This window comes from Hypomesus nipponensis, chromosome 20 (assembly GCF_054491055.1).
Source record: "Hypomesus nipponensis isolate SF chromosome 20, ASM5449105v1, whole genome shotgun sequence".
NCBI lineage: Eukaryota > Metazoa > Chordata > Actinopteri > Osmeriformes > Osmeridae > Hypomesus > Hypomesus nipponensis.
In genome coordinates, this window is record NC_140380.1 from 1,080,001 (window position 1) to 1,087,500 (window position 7,500).

Sequence of the window (7,500 nt, forward strand, 5' to 3'; positions counted from 1 at the left end):
GAGAGAGAGAGACTACCTTGCATTGTCAATTGCTAAATCTGTATATGGATAAGTAGCCTATGGTTGTCAACTTATTTCGTACGGCCATACCAGCCTGGCAACGCCCGATCTCGTCTGATCTCGGAAGCTAAGCAGGGTCGGGCCTGGTTAGTACTTGGATGGGAGACCGCCTGGGAATACCAGGTGCTGTATGCTCTTTTGCTCATTCACTTAGAAACTGAAATCTTGCAATATGCACAAGTAGTCCTTCATGAAAGGGGCTGGAAGCTGTTTTCATTTTGACACGAGAGAGAGAGAGAGACTACCTTGCATTGTCAATTGCTAAATCTGTATATGGATAAGTAGCCTATGGTTGTCAACTTATTTCGTACGGCCATACCAGCCTGGCAACGCCTGATCTCGTCTGATCTCGGAAGCTAAGCAGGGTCGGGCCTGGTTAGTACTTGGATGGGAGACCGCCTTGGAATACCAGGTGCTGTATGCTCTTTTGCTCATTCACTTAGAAACTGACATCTTGCAATATGCACAAGTAGTCCTTCATGAAAGGGGCTGGAAGCTGTTTTCATTTTGACACGAGAGAGAGAGAGAGAGAGACCACCTTGCATTGTCAATTGCTAAATCTGTATATGGATAAGTAGCCTATGGTTGTCAACTTATTTCGTACGGCCATACCAGCCTGGCAACGCCCGATCTCGTCTGATCTCGGAAGCTAAGCAGGGTCGGGCCTGGTTAGTACTTGGATGGGAGACCGCCTGGGAATACCAGGTGCTGTATGCTCTTTTGCTCATTCACTTAGAAACTGAAATCTTGCAATATGCACAAGTAGTCCTTCATGAAAGGGGCTGGAAGCTGTTTTCATTTTGACACGAGAGAGAGAGAGAGAGAGAGAGAGAGAGACCACCTTGCATTGTCAATTGCTAAATCTGTATATGGATAAGTAGCCTATGGTTGTCAACTTATTTCGTACGGCCATACCAGCCTGGCAACGCCCGATCTCGTCTGATCTCGGAAGCTAAGCAGGGTCGGGCCTGGTTAGTACTTGGATGGGAGACCGCCTGGGAATACCAGGTGCTGTATGCTCTTTTGCTCATTCACTTAGAAACTGAAATCTTGAATATGCACAAGTAGTCCTTCATGAAAGGGGCTGGAAGCTGTTTTCATTTTGACACGAGAGAGAGAGAGAGAGACCACCTTGCATTGTCAATTGCTAAATCTGTATATGGATAAGTAGCCTATGGTTGTCAACTTATTTCGTACGGCCATACCAGCCTGGCAACGCCCGATCTCGGAAGCTAAGCAGGGTCGGGCCTGGTTAGTACTTGGATGGGAGACCGCCTGGGAATACCAGGTGCTGTATGCTCTTTTGCTCATTCACTTAGAAACTGAAATCTTGCAATATGCACAAGTAGTCCTTCATGAAAGGGGCTGGAAGCTGTTTTCATTTTGACACGAGAGAGAGAGAGAGAGAGAGAGAGAGACCACCTTGCATTGTCAATTGCCAAATCTGTATATGGATAAGTAGCCTATGGTTGTAAACTTATTTCGTACGGCCATACCAGCCTGGCAACGCCCGATCTCGTCTGATCTCGGAAGCTAAGCAGGGTCGGGCCTGGTTAGTACTTGGATGGGAGACCGCCTGGGAATACCAGGTTCTGTATGCTCATTCACTTAGAAACTGAAATCTTGCAATATGCACAAGTAGTCCTTCATGAAAGGGGCTGGAAGCTGTTTTCATTTTGACACGAGAGAGAGAGAGAGAGACCACCTTGCATTGTCAATTGCTAAATCTGTATATGGATAAGTAGCCTATGGTTGTCAACTTATTTCGTACGGCCATACCAGCCTGGCAACGCCCGATCTCGGAAGCTAAGCAGGGTCGGGCCTGGTTAGTACTTGGATGGGAGACCGCCTGGGAATACCAGGTGCTGTATGCTCTTTTGCTCATTCACTTAGAAACTGAAATCTTGAATATGCACAAGTAGTCCTTCATGAAAGGGGCTGGAAGCTGTTTTCATTTTGACACGAGAGAGAGAGAGAGAGACCACCTTGCATTGTCAATTGCTAAATCTGTATATGGATAAGTAGCCTATGGTTGTCAACTTATTTCGTACGGCCATACCAGCCTGGCAACGCCCGATCTCGGAAGCTAAGCAGGGTCGGGCCTGGTTAGTACTTGGATGGGAGACCGCCTGGGAATACCAGGTGCTGTATGCTCTTTTGCTCATTCACTTAGAAACTGAAATCTTGCAATATGCACAAGTAGTCCTTCATGAAAGGGGCTGGAAGCTGTTTTCATTTTGACACGAGAGAGAGAGAGAGAGAGAGAGAGAGACCACCTTGCATTGTCAATTGCCAAATCTGTATATGGATAAGTAGCCTATGGTTGTAAACTTATTTCGTACGGCCATACCAGCCTGGCAACGCCCGATCTCGTCTGATCTCGGAAGCTAAGCAGGGTCGGGCCTGGTTAGTACTTGGATGGGAGACCGCCTGGGAATACCAGGTGCTGTATGCTCATTCACTTAGAAACTGAAATCTTGCAATATGCACAAGTAGTCCTTCATGAAAGGGGCTGGAAGCTGTTTTCATTTTGACACGAGAGGGAGAGAGAGAGAGAGAGAGACCACCTTGCATTGTCAATTGCTAAATCTGTATATGGATAAGTAGCCTATGGTTGTCAACTTATTTCGTACGGCCATACCAGCCTGGCAACGCCCGATCTCGTCTGATCTCGGAAGCTAAGCAGGGTTGGGCCTGGTTAGTACTTGGATGGGAGACCGCCTGGGAATACCAGGTGCTGTATGCTCTTTTGCTCATTCACTTAGAAACTGAAATCTTGCAATATGCACAAGTAGTCCTTCATGAAAGGGGCTGGAAGCTGTTTTCATTTTGACACGAGAGAGAGAGAGAGAGAGAGAGAGAGAGACTACCTTGCATTGTCAATTGCTAAATCTGTATATGGATAAGTAGCCTATGGTTGTCAACTTATTTCGTACGGCCATACCAGCCTGGCAACGCCCGATCTCGTCTGATCTCGGAATTTAAGCAGGGTCGGGCCTGGTTAGTACTTGGATGGGAGACCGCCTGGGAATACCAGGTGCCGTATGCTCTTTTGCTCATTCACTTAGAAACTGAAATCTTGCAATATGCACAAGTAGTCCTTCATGAAAGGGGCTGGAAGCTGTTTTCATTTTGACACGAGAGAGAGAGAGAGAGAGACCACCTTGCATTGTCAATTGCTAAATCTGTATATGGATAAGTAGTCTATGGTTGTCAACTTATTTCGTACGGCCATACCAGCCTGGCAACGCCCGATCTCGTCTGATCTCGGAAGCTAAGCAGGGTCGGGCCTGGTTAGTACTTGGATGGGAGACCGCCTGGGTATACCAGGTGCTGTATGCTCTTTTGCTCATTCACTAAGAAACTGAAATCTTGCAATATGCACAAGTAGTCCTTCATGAAAGGGGCTGGAAGCTGTTTTCATTTTGACACGAGAGAGAGAGAGAGAGAGAGAGAGACCACCTTGCATTGTCAATTGCTAAATCTGTATATGGATAAGTAGCCTATGGTTGTCAACTTATTTCGTACGGCCATACCAGCCTGGCAACGCCTGATCTCGTCTGATCTCGGAAGCTAAGCAGGGTCGGGCCTGGTTAGTACTTGGATGGGAGACCGCCTGGGAATACCAGGTGCTGTATGCTCTTTTGCTCATTCACTTAGAAACTGAAATCTTGCAATATGCACAAGTAGTCCTTCATGAAAGGGGCTGGAAGCTGTTTTCATTTTGACACGAGAGAGAGAGAGAGACCACCTTGCATTGTCAATTGCTAAATCTGTATATGGATAAGTAGCCTATGGTTGTCAACTTATTTCGTACGGCCATACCAGCCTGGCAACGCCCGATCTCGTCTGATCTCGGAAGCTAAGCAGGGTCGGGCCTGGTTAGTACTTGGATGGGAGACCGCCTGGGAATACCAGGTGCTGTATGCTCTTTTGCTCATTCACTTAGAAACTGACATCTTGCAATATGCACAAGTAGTCCTTCATGAAAGGGGCTGGAAGCTGTTTTCATTTTGACACGAGAGAGAGAGAGAGAGAGAGAGAGAGAGACTACCTTGCATTGTCAATTGCTAAATCTGTATATGGATAAGTAGCCTATGGTTGTCAACTTATTTAGTACGGCCATACCAGCCTGGCAAAGCCCGATCTCGTCTGATCTCGGAAGCTAAGCAGGGTCGGGCCTGGTTAGTACTTGGATGGGAGACCGCCTGGGAATACCAGGTGCTGTATGCTCTTTTGCTCATTCACTTAGAAACTGACATCTTGCAATATGCACAAGTAGTCCTTCATGAAAGGGGCTGGAAGCTGTTTTCATTTTGACACGAGAGAGAGAGAGAGAGAGAGACTACCTTGCATTGTCAATTGCTAAATCTGTATATGGATAAGTAGCCTATGGTTGTCAACGTATTTTGTACGGCCATACCAGCCTGGCAACGCCCGATCTCGTCTGATCTCGGAAGCTAAGCAGGGTCGGGCCTGGTTAGTACTTGGATGGGAGACCGCCTGGGAATACCAGGTGCTGTATGCTCTTTTGCTCATTCACTTAGAAACTGACATCTTGCAATATGCACAAGTAGTCCTTCATGAAAGGGGCTGGAAGCTGTTTTCATTTTGACACGAGAGAGAGAGAGAGAGAGACCACCTTGCATTGTCAATTGCTAAATCTGTATATGGATAAGTAGCCTATGGTTGTCAACTTATTTTGTACGGCCATACCAGCCTGGCAACGCCCGATCTCGTCTGATCTCGGAAGCTAAGCAGGGTCGGGCCTGGCTAGTAATTGGATGGGAGACCGCCTGGGAATACCAGGTGCTGTATGCTCTTTTGCTCATTCACTTAGAAACTGACATCTTGCAATATGCACAAGTAGTCCTTCATGAAAGGGGCTGGAAGCTGTTTTCATTTTGACACGAGAGAGAGAGAGAGAGAGACTACCTTGCATTGTCAATTGCTAAATCTGTATATGGATAAGTAGCCTATGGTTGTCAACTTATTTCGTACGGCCATACCAGCCTGGCAACGTCCGATCTCGTCTGATCTCGGAAGCTAAGCAGGGTCGGGCTGGTTAGTACTTGGATGGGAGACCGCCTGGGAATACCAGGTGCTGTATGCTCTTTTGCTCATTCACTTAGAAACTGAAATCTTGCAATATGCACAAGTAGTCCTTCATGAAAGGGGCTGGAAGCTGTTTTCATTTTGACACGAGAGAGAGAGAGACCACCTTGCATTGTCAATTGCTAAATCTGTATATGGATAAGTAGCCTATGGTTGTCAACTTATTTTGTACGGCCATACCAGCCTGGCAACGCCCGATCTCGTCTGATCTCGGAAGCTAAGCAGGGTCGGGCCTGGCTAGTAATTGGATGGGAGACCGCCTGGGAATACCAGGTGCTGTATGCTCTTTTGCTCATTCACTTAGAAACTGACATCTTGCAATATGCACAAGTAGTCCTTCATGAAAGGGGCTGGAAGCTGTTTTCATTTTGACACGAGAGAGAGAGAGAGACTACCTTGCATTGTCAATTGCTAAATCTGTATATGGATAAGTAGCCTATGGTTGTCAACTTATTTCGTACGGCCATACCAGCCTGGCAACGTCCGATCTCGTCTGATCTCGGAAGCTAAGCAGGGTCGGGCTGGTTAGTACTTGGATGGGAGACCGCCTGGGAATACCAGGTGCTGTATGCTCTTTTGCTCATTCACTTAGAAACTGAAATCTTGCAATATGCACAAGTAGTCCTTCATGAAAGGGGCTGGAAGCTGTTTTCATTTTGACACGAGAGAGAGAGAGACCACCTTGCATTGTCAATTGCTAAATCTGTATATGGATAAGTAGCCTATGGTTGTCAACTTATTTCGTACGGCCATACCAGCCTGGCAACGCCCGATCTCGTCTGATCTCGGAAGCTAAGCAGGGTCGGGCCTGGTTAGTACTTGGATGGGAGACCGCCTGGGAATACCAGGTGCTGTATGCTCTTTTGCTCATTCACTTAGAAACTGAAATCTTGCAATATGCACAAGTAGTCCTTCATGAAAGGGGCTGGAAGCTGTTTTCATTTTGACACGAGAGAGAGAGACTACCTTGCATTGTCAATTGCTAAATCTGTATATGGATAAGTAGCCTATGGTTGTCAACTTATTTCGTACGGCCATACCAGCCTGGCAACGCCCGATCTCGTCTGATCTCGGAAGCTAAGCAGGGTCGGGCCTGGTTAGTACTTGGATGGGAGACCGCCTGGGAATACCAGGTGCTGTATGCTCTTTTGCTCATTCACTTAGAAACTGAAATCTTGCAATATGCACAAGTAGTCCTTCATGAAAGGGGCTGGAAGCTGTTTTCATTTTGACACGAGAGAGAGACCACCTTGCATTGTCAATTGCTAAATCTGTATATGGATAAGTAGCCTATGGTTGTCAACTTATTTCGTACGGCCATACCAGCCTGGCAACGCCCGATCTCGTCTGATCTCGGAAGCTAAGCAGGGTCGGGCCTGGTTAGTACTTGGATGGGAGACCGCCTGGGAATACCAGGTGCTGTATGCTCTTTTGCTCATTCACTTAGAAACTGAAATCTTGCAATATGCACAAGTAGTCCTTCATGAAAGGGGCTGGAAGCTGTTTTCATTTTGACACGAGAGAGAGAGAGAGAGAGAGAGACCACCTTGCATTGTCAATTGCTAAATCTGTATATGGATAAGTAGCCTATGGTTGTCAACTTATTTTGTACGGCTATACCAGCCTGGCAACGCCCGATCTCGTCTGATCTCGGAAGCTAAGCATGGTCGGGCCTGGTTAGTACTTGGATGGGAGACCGCCTGGGAATACCAGGTGCTGTATGCTCTTTTGCTCATTCACTTAGAAACTGAAATCTTGCAATATGCACAAGTAGTCCTTCATGAAAGGGGCTGGAAGCTGTTTTCATTTTGACACGAGAGAGAGAGAGAGAGAGACTACCTTGCATTGTCAATTGCTAAATCTGTATATGGATAAGTAGCCTATGGTTGTCAACTTATTTCGTACGGCCATACCAGCCTGGCAACGTCCGATCTCGTCTGATCTCGGAAGCTAAGCAGGGTCGGGCTGGTTAGTACTTGGATGGGAGACCGCCTGGGAATACCAGGTGCTGTATGCTCTTTTGCTCATTCACTTAGAAACTGAAATCTTGCAATATGCACAAGTAGTCCTTCATGAAAGGGGCTGGAAGCTGTTTTCATTTTGACACGAGAGAGAGAGAGACCACCTTGCATTGTCAATTGCTAAATCTGTATATGGATAAGTAGCCTATGGTTGTCAACTTATTTCGTACGGCCATACCAGCCTGGCAACGCCCGATCTCGTCTGATCTCGGAAGCTAAGCAGGGTCGGGCCTGGTTAGTACTTGGATGGGAGACCGCCTGGGAATACCAGGTGCTGTATGCTCTTTTGCTCATTCACTTAGAA

The 7,500-nt window shown here is 46.9% G+C and overlaps 15 non-coding genes and 11 pseudogenes across 15 annotated transcripts; all 26 read left to right on the plus strand.

Moving 5' to 3' along the window:
* The first annotated feature begins 76 nt into the window (after positions 1-76).
* On the plus strand, positions 77-195 carry LOC146241691 (5S ribosomal RNA). The gene has a single exon (XR_014736842.1). It is a non-coding gene; the product is annotated as a 5S ribosomal RNA (ribosomal RNA).
* Positions 196-365: 170 nt separating this feature from the next.
* Positions 366-484, plus strand: LOC146241692 (5S ribosomal RNA; annotated as a pseudogene).
* Positions 485-658: 174 nt separating this feature from the next.
* On the plus strand, positions 659-777 carry LOC146241693 (5S ribosomal RNA). The gene has a single exon (XR_014736845.1). It is a non-coding gene; the product is annotated as a 5S ribosomal RNA (ribosomal RNA).
* Positions 778-961: 184 nt separating this feature from the next.
* On the plus strand, positions 962-1,080 carry LOC146241694 (5S ribosomal RNA). Its single transcript, XR_014736846.1, has one exon. It is a non-coding gene; the product is annotated as a 5S ribosomal RNA (ribosomal RNA).
* Positions 1,081-1,251: 171 nt separating this feature from the next.
* LOC146241695 (5S ribosomal RNA) lies at positions 1,252-1,360 on the plus strand (annotated as a pseudogene).
* A 182-nt stretch (positions 1,361-1,542) lies between these two features.
* LOC146241696 (5S ribosomal RNA) lies at positions 1,543-1,661 on the plus strand. The gene has a single exon (XR_014735063.1). It is a non-coding gene; the product is annotated as a 5S ribosomal RNA (ribosomal RNA).
* Positions 1,662-1,825: 164 nt separating this feature from the next.
* On the plus strand, positions 1,826-1,934 carry LOC146241697 (5S ribosomal RNA; annotated as a pseudogene).
* Positions 1,935-2,105: 171 nt separating this feature from the next.
* On the plus strand, positions 2,106-2,214 carry LOC146241698 (5S ribosomal RNA; annotated as a pseudogene).
* A 182-nt stretch (positions 2,215-2,396) lies between these two features.
* LOC146241699 (5S ribosomal RNA) lies at positions 2,397-2,515 on the plus strand. The gene has a single exon (XR_014736847.1). It is a non-coding gene; the product is annotated as a 5S ribosomal RNA (ribosomal RNA).
* A 172-nt stretch (positions 2,516-2,687) lies between these two features.
* Positions 2,688-2,806, plus strand: LOC146241700 (5S ribosomal RNA). Its single transcript, XR_014737247.1, has one exon. It is a non-coding gene; the product is annotated as a 5S ribosomal RNA (ribosomal RNA).
* Positions 2,807-2,990: 184 nt separating this feature from the next.
* On the plus strand, positions 2,991-3,109 carry LOC146241701 (5S ribosomal RNA). The gene has a single exon (XR_014739849.1). It is a non-coding gene; the product is annotated as a 5S ribosomal RNA (ribosomal RNA).
* Positions 3,110-3,283: 174 nt separating this feature from the next.
* LOC146241702 (5S ribosomal RNA) lies at positions 3,284-3,402 on the plus strand. Its single transcript, XR_014734944.1, has one exon. It is a non-coding gene; the product is annotated as a 5S ribosomal RNA (ribosomal RNA).
* A 180-nt stretch (positions 3,403-3,582) lies between these two features.
* On the plus strand, positions 3,583-3,701 carry LOC146241703 (5S ribosomal RNA). Its single transcript, XR_014740028.1, has one exon. It is a non-coding gene; the product is annotated as a 5S ribosomal RNA (ribosomal RNA).
* Positions 3,702-3,871: 170 nt separating this feature from the next.
* On the plus strand, positions 3,872-3,990 carry LOC146241704 (5S ribosomal RNA). Its single transcript, XR_014736848.1, has one exon. It is a non-coding gene; the product is annotated as a 5S ribosomal RNA (ribosomal RNA).
* A 184-nt stretch (positions 3,991-4,174) lies between these two features.
* LOC146241705 (5S ribosomal RNA) lies at positions 4,175-4,293 on the plus strand (annotated as a pseudogene).
* Positions 4,294-4,469: 176 nt separating this feature from the next.
* On the plus strand, positions 4,470-4,588 carry LOC146241706 (5S ribosomal RNA). The gene has a single exon (XR_014739669.1). It is a non-coding gene; the product is annotated as a 5S ribosomal RNA (ribosomal RNA).
* Positions 4,589-4,762: 174 nt separating this feature from the next.
* Positions 4,763-4,881, plus strand: LOC146241707 (5S ribosomal RNA; annotated as a pseudogene).
* Positions 4,882-5,055: 174 nt separating this feature from the next.
* Positions 5,056-5,173, plus strand: LOC146241708 (5S ribosomal RNA; annotated as a pseudogene).
* Positions 5,174-5,341: 168 nt separating this feature from the next.
* Positions 5,342-5,460, plus strand: LOC146241709 (5S ribosomal RNA; annotated as a pseudogene).
* A 170-nt stretch (positions 5,461-5,630) lies between these two features.
* On the plus strand, positions 5,631-5,748 carry LOC146241710 (5S ribosomal RNA; annotated as a pseudogene).
* A 168-nt stretch (positions 5,749-5,916) lies between these two features.
* LOC146241711 (5S ribosomal RNA) lies at positions 5,917-6,035 on the plus strand. Its single transcript, XR_014736849.1, has one exon. It is a non-coding gene; the product is annotated as a 5S ribosomal RNA (ribosomal RNA).
* Positions 6,036-6,201: 166 nt separating this feature from the next.
* Positions 6,202-6,320, plus strand: LOC146241712 (5S ribosomal RNA). Its single transcript, XR_014736850.1, has one exon. It is a non-coding gene; the product is annotated as a 5S ribosomal RNA (ribosomal RNA).
* Positions 6,321-6,484: 164 nt separating this feature from the next.
* On the plus strand, positions 6,485-6,603 carry LOC146241713 (5S ribosomal RNA). Its single transcript, XR_014736851.1, has one exon. It is a non-coding gene; the product is annotated as a 5S ribosomal RNA (ribosomal RNA).
* A 178-nt stretch (positions 6,604-6,781) lies between these two features.
* Positions 6,782-6,900, plus strand: LOC146241714 (5S ribosomal RNA; annotated as a pseudogene).
* A 174-nt stretch (positions 6,901-7,074) lies between these two features.
* Positions 7,075-7,192, plus strand: LOC146241715 (5S ribosomal RNA; annotated as a pseudogene).
* A 168-nt stretch (positions 7,193-7,360) lies between these two features.
* Positions 7,361-7,479, plus strand: LOC146241716 (5S ribosomal RNA). The gene has a single exon (XR_014736852.1). It is a non-coding gene; the product is annotated as a 5S ribosomal RNA (ribosomal RNA).
* The last annotated feature ends 21 nt before the right edge of the window (positions 7,480-7,500 follow it).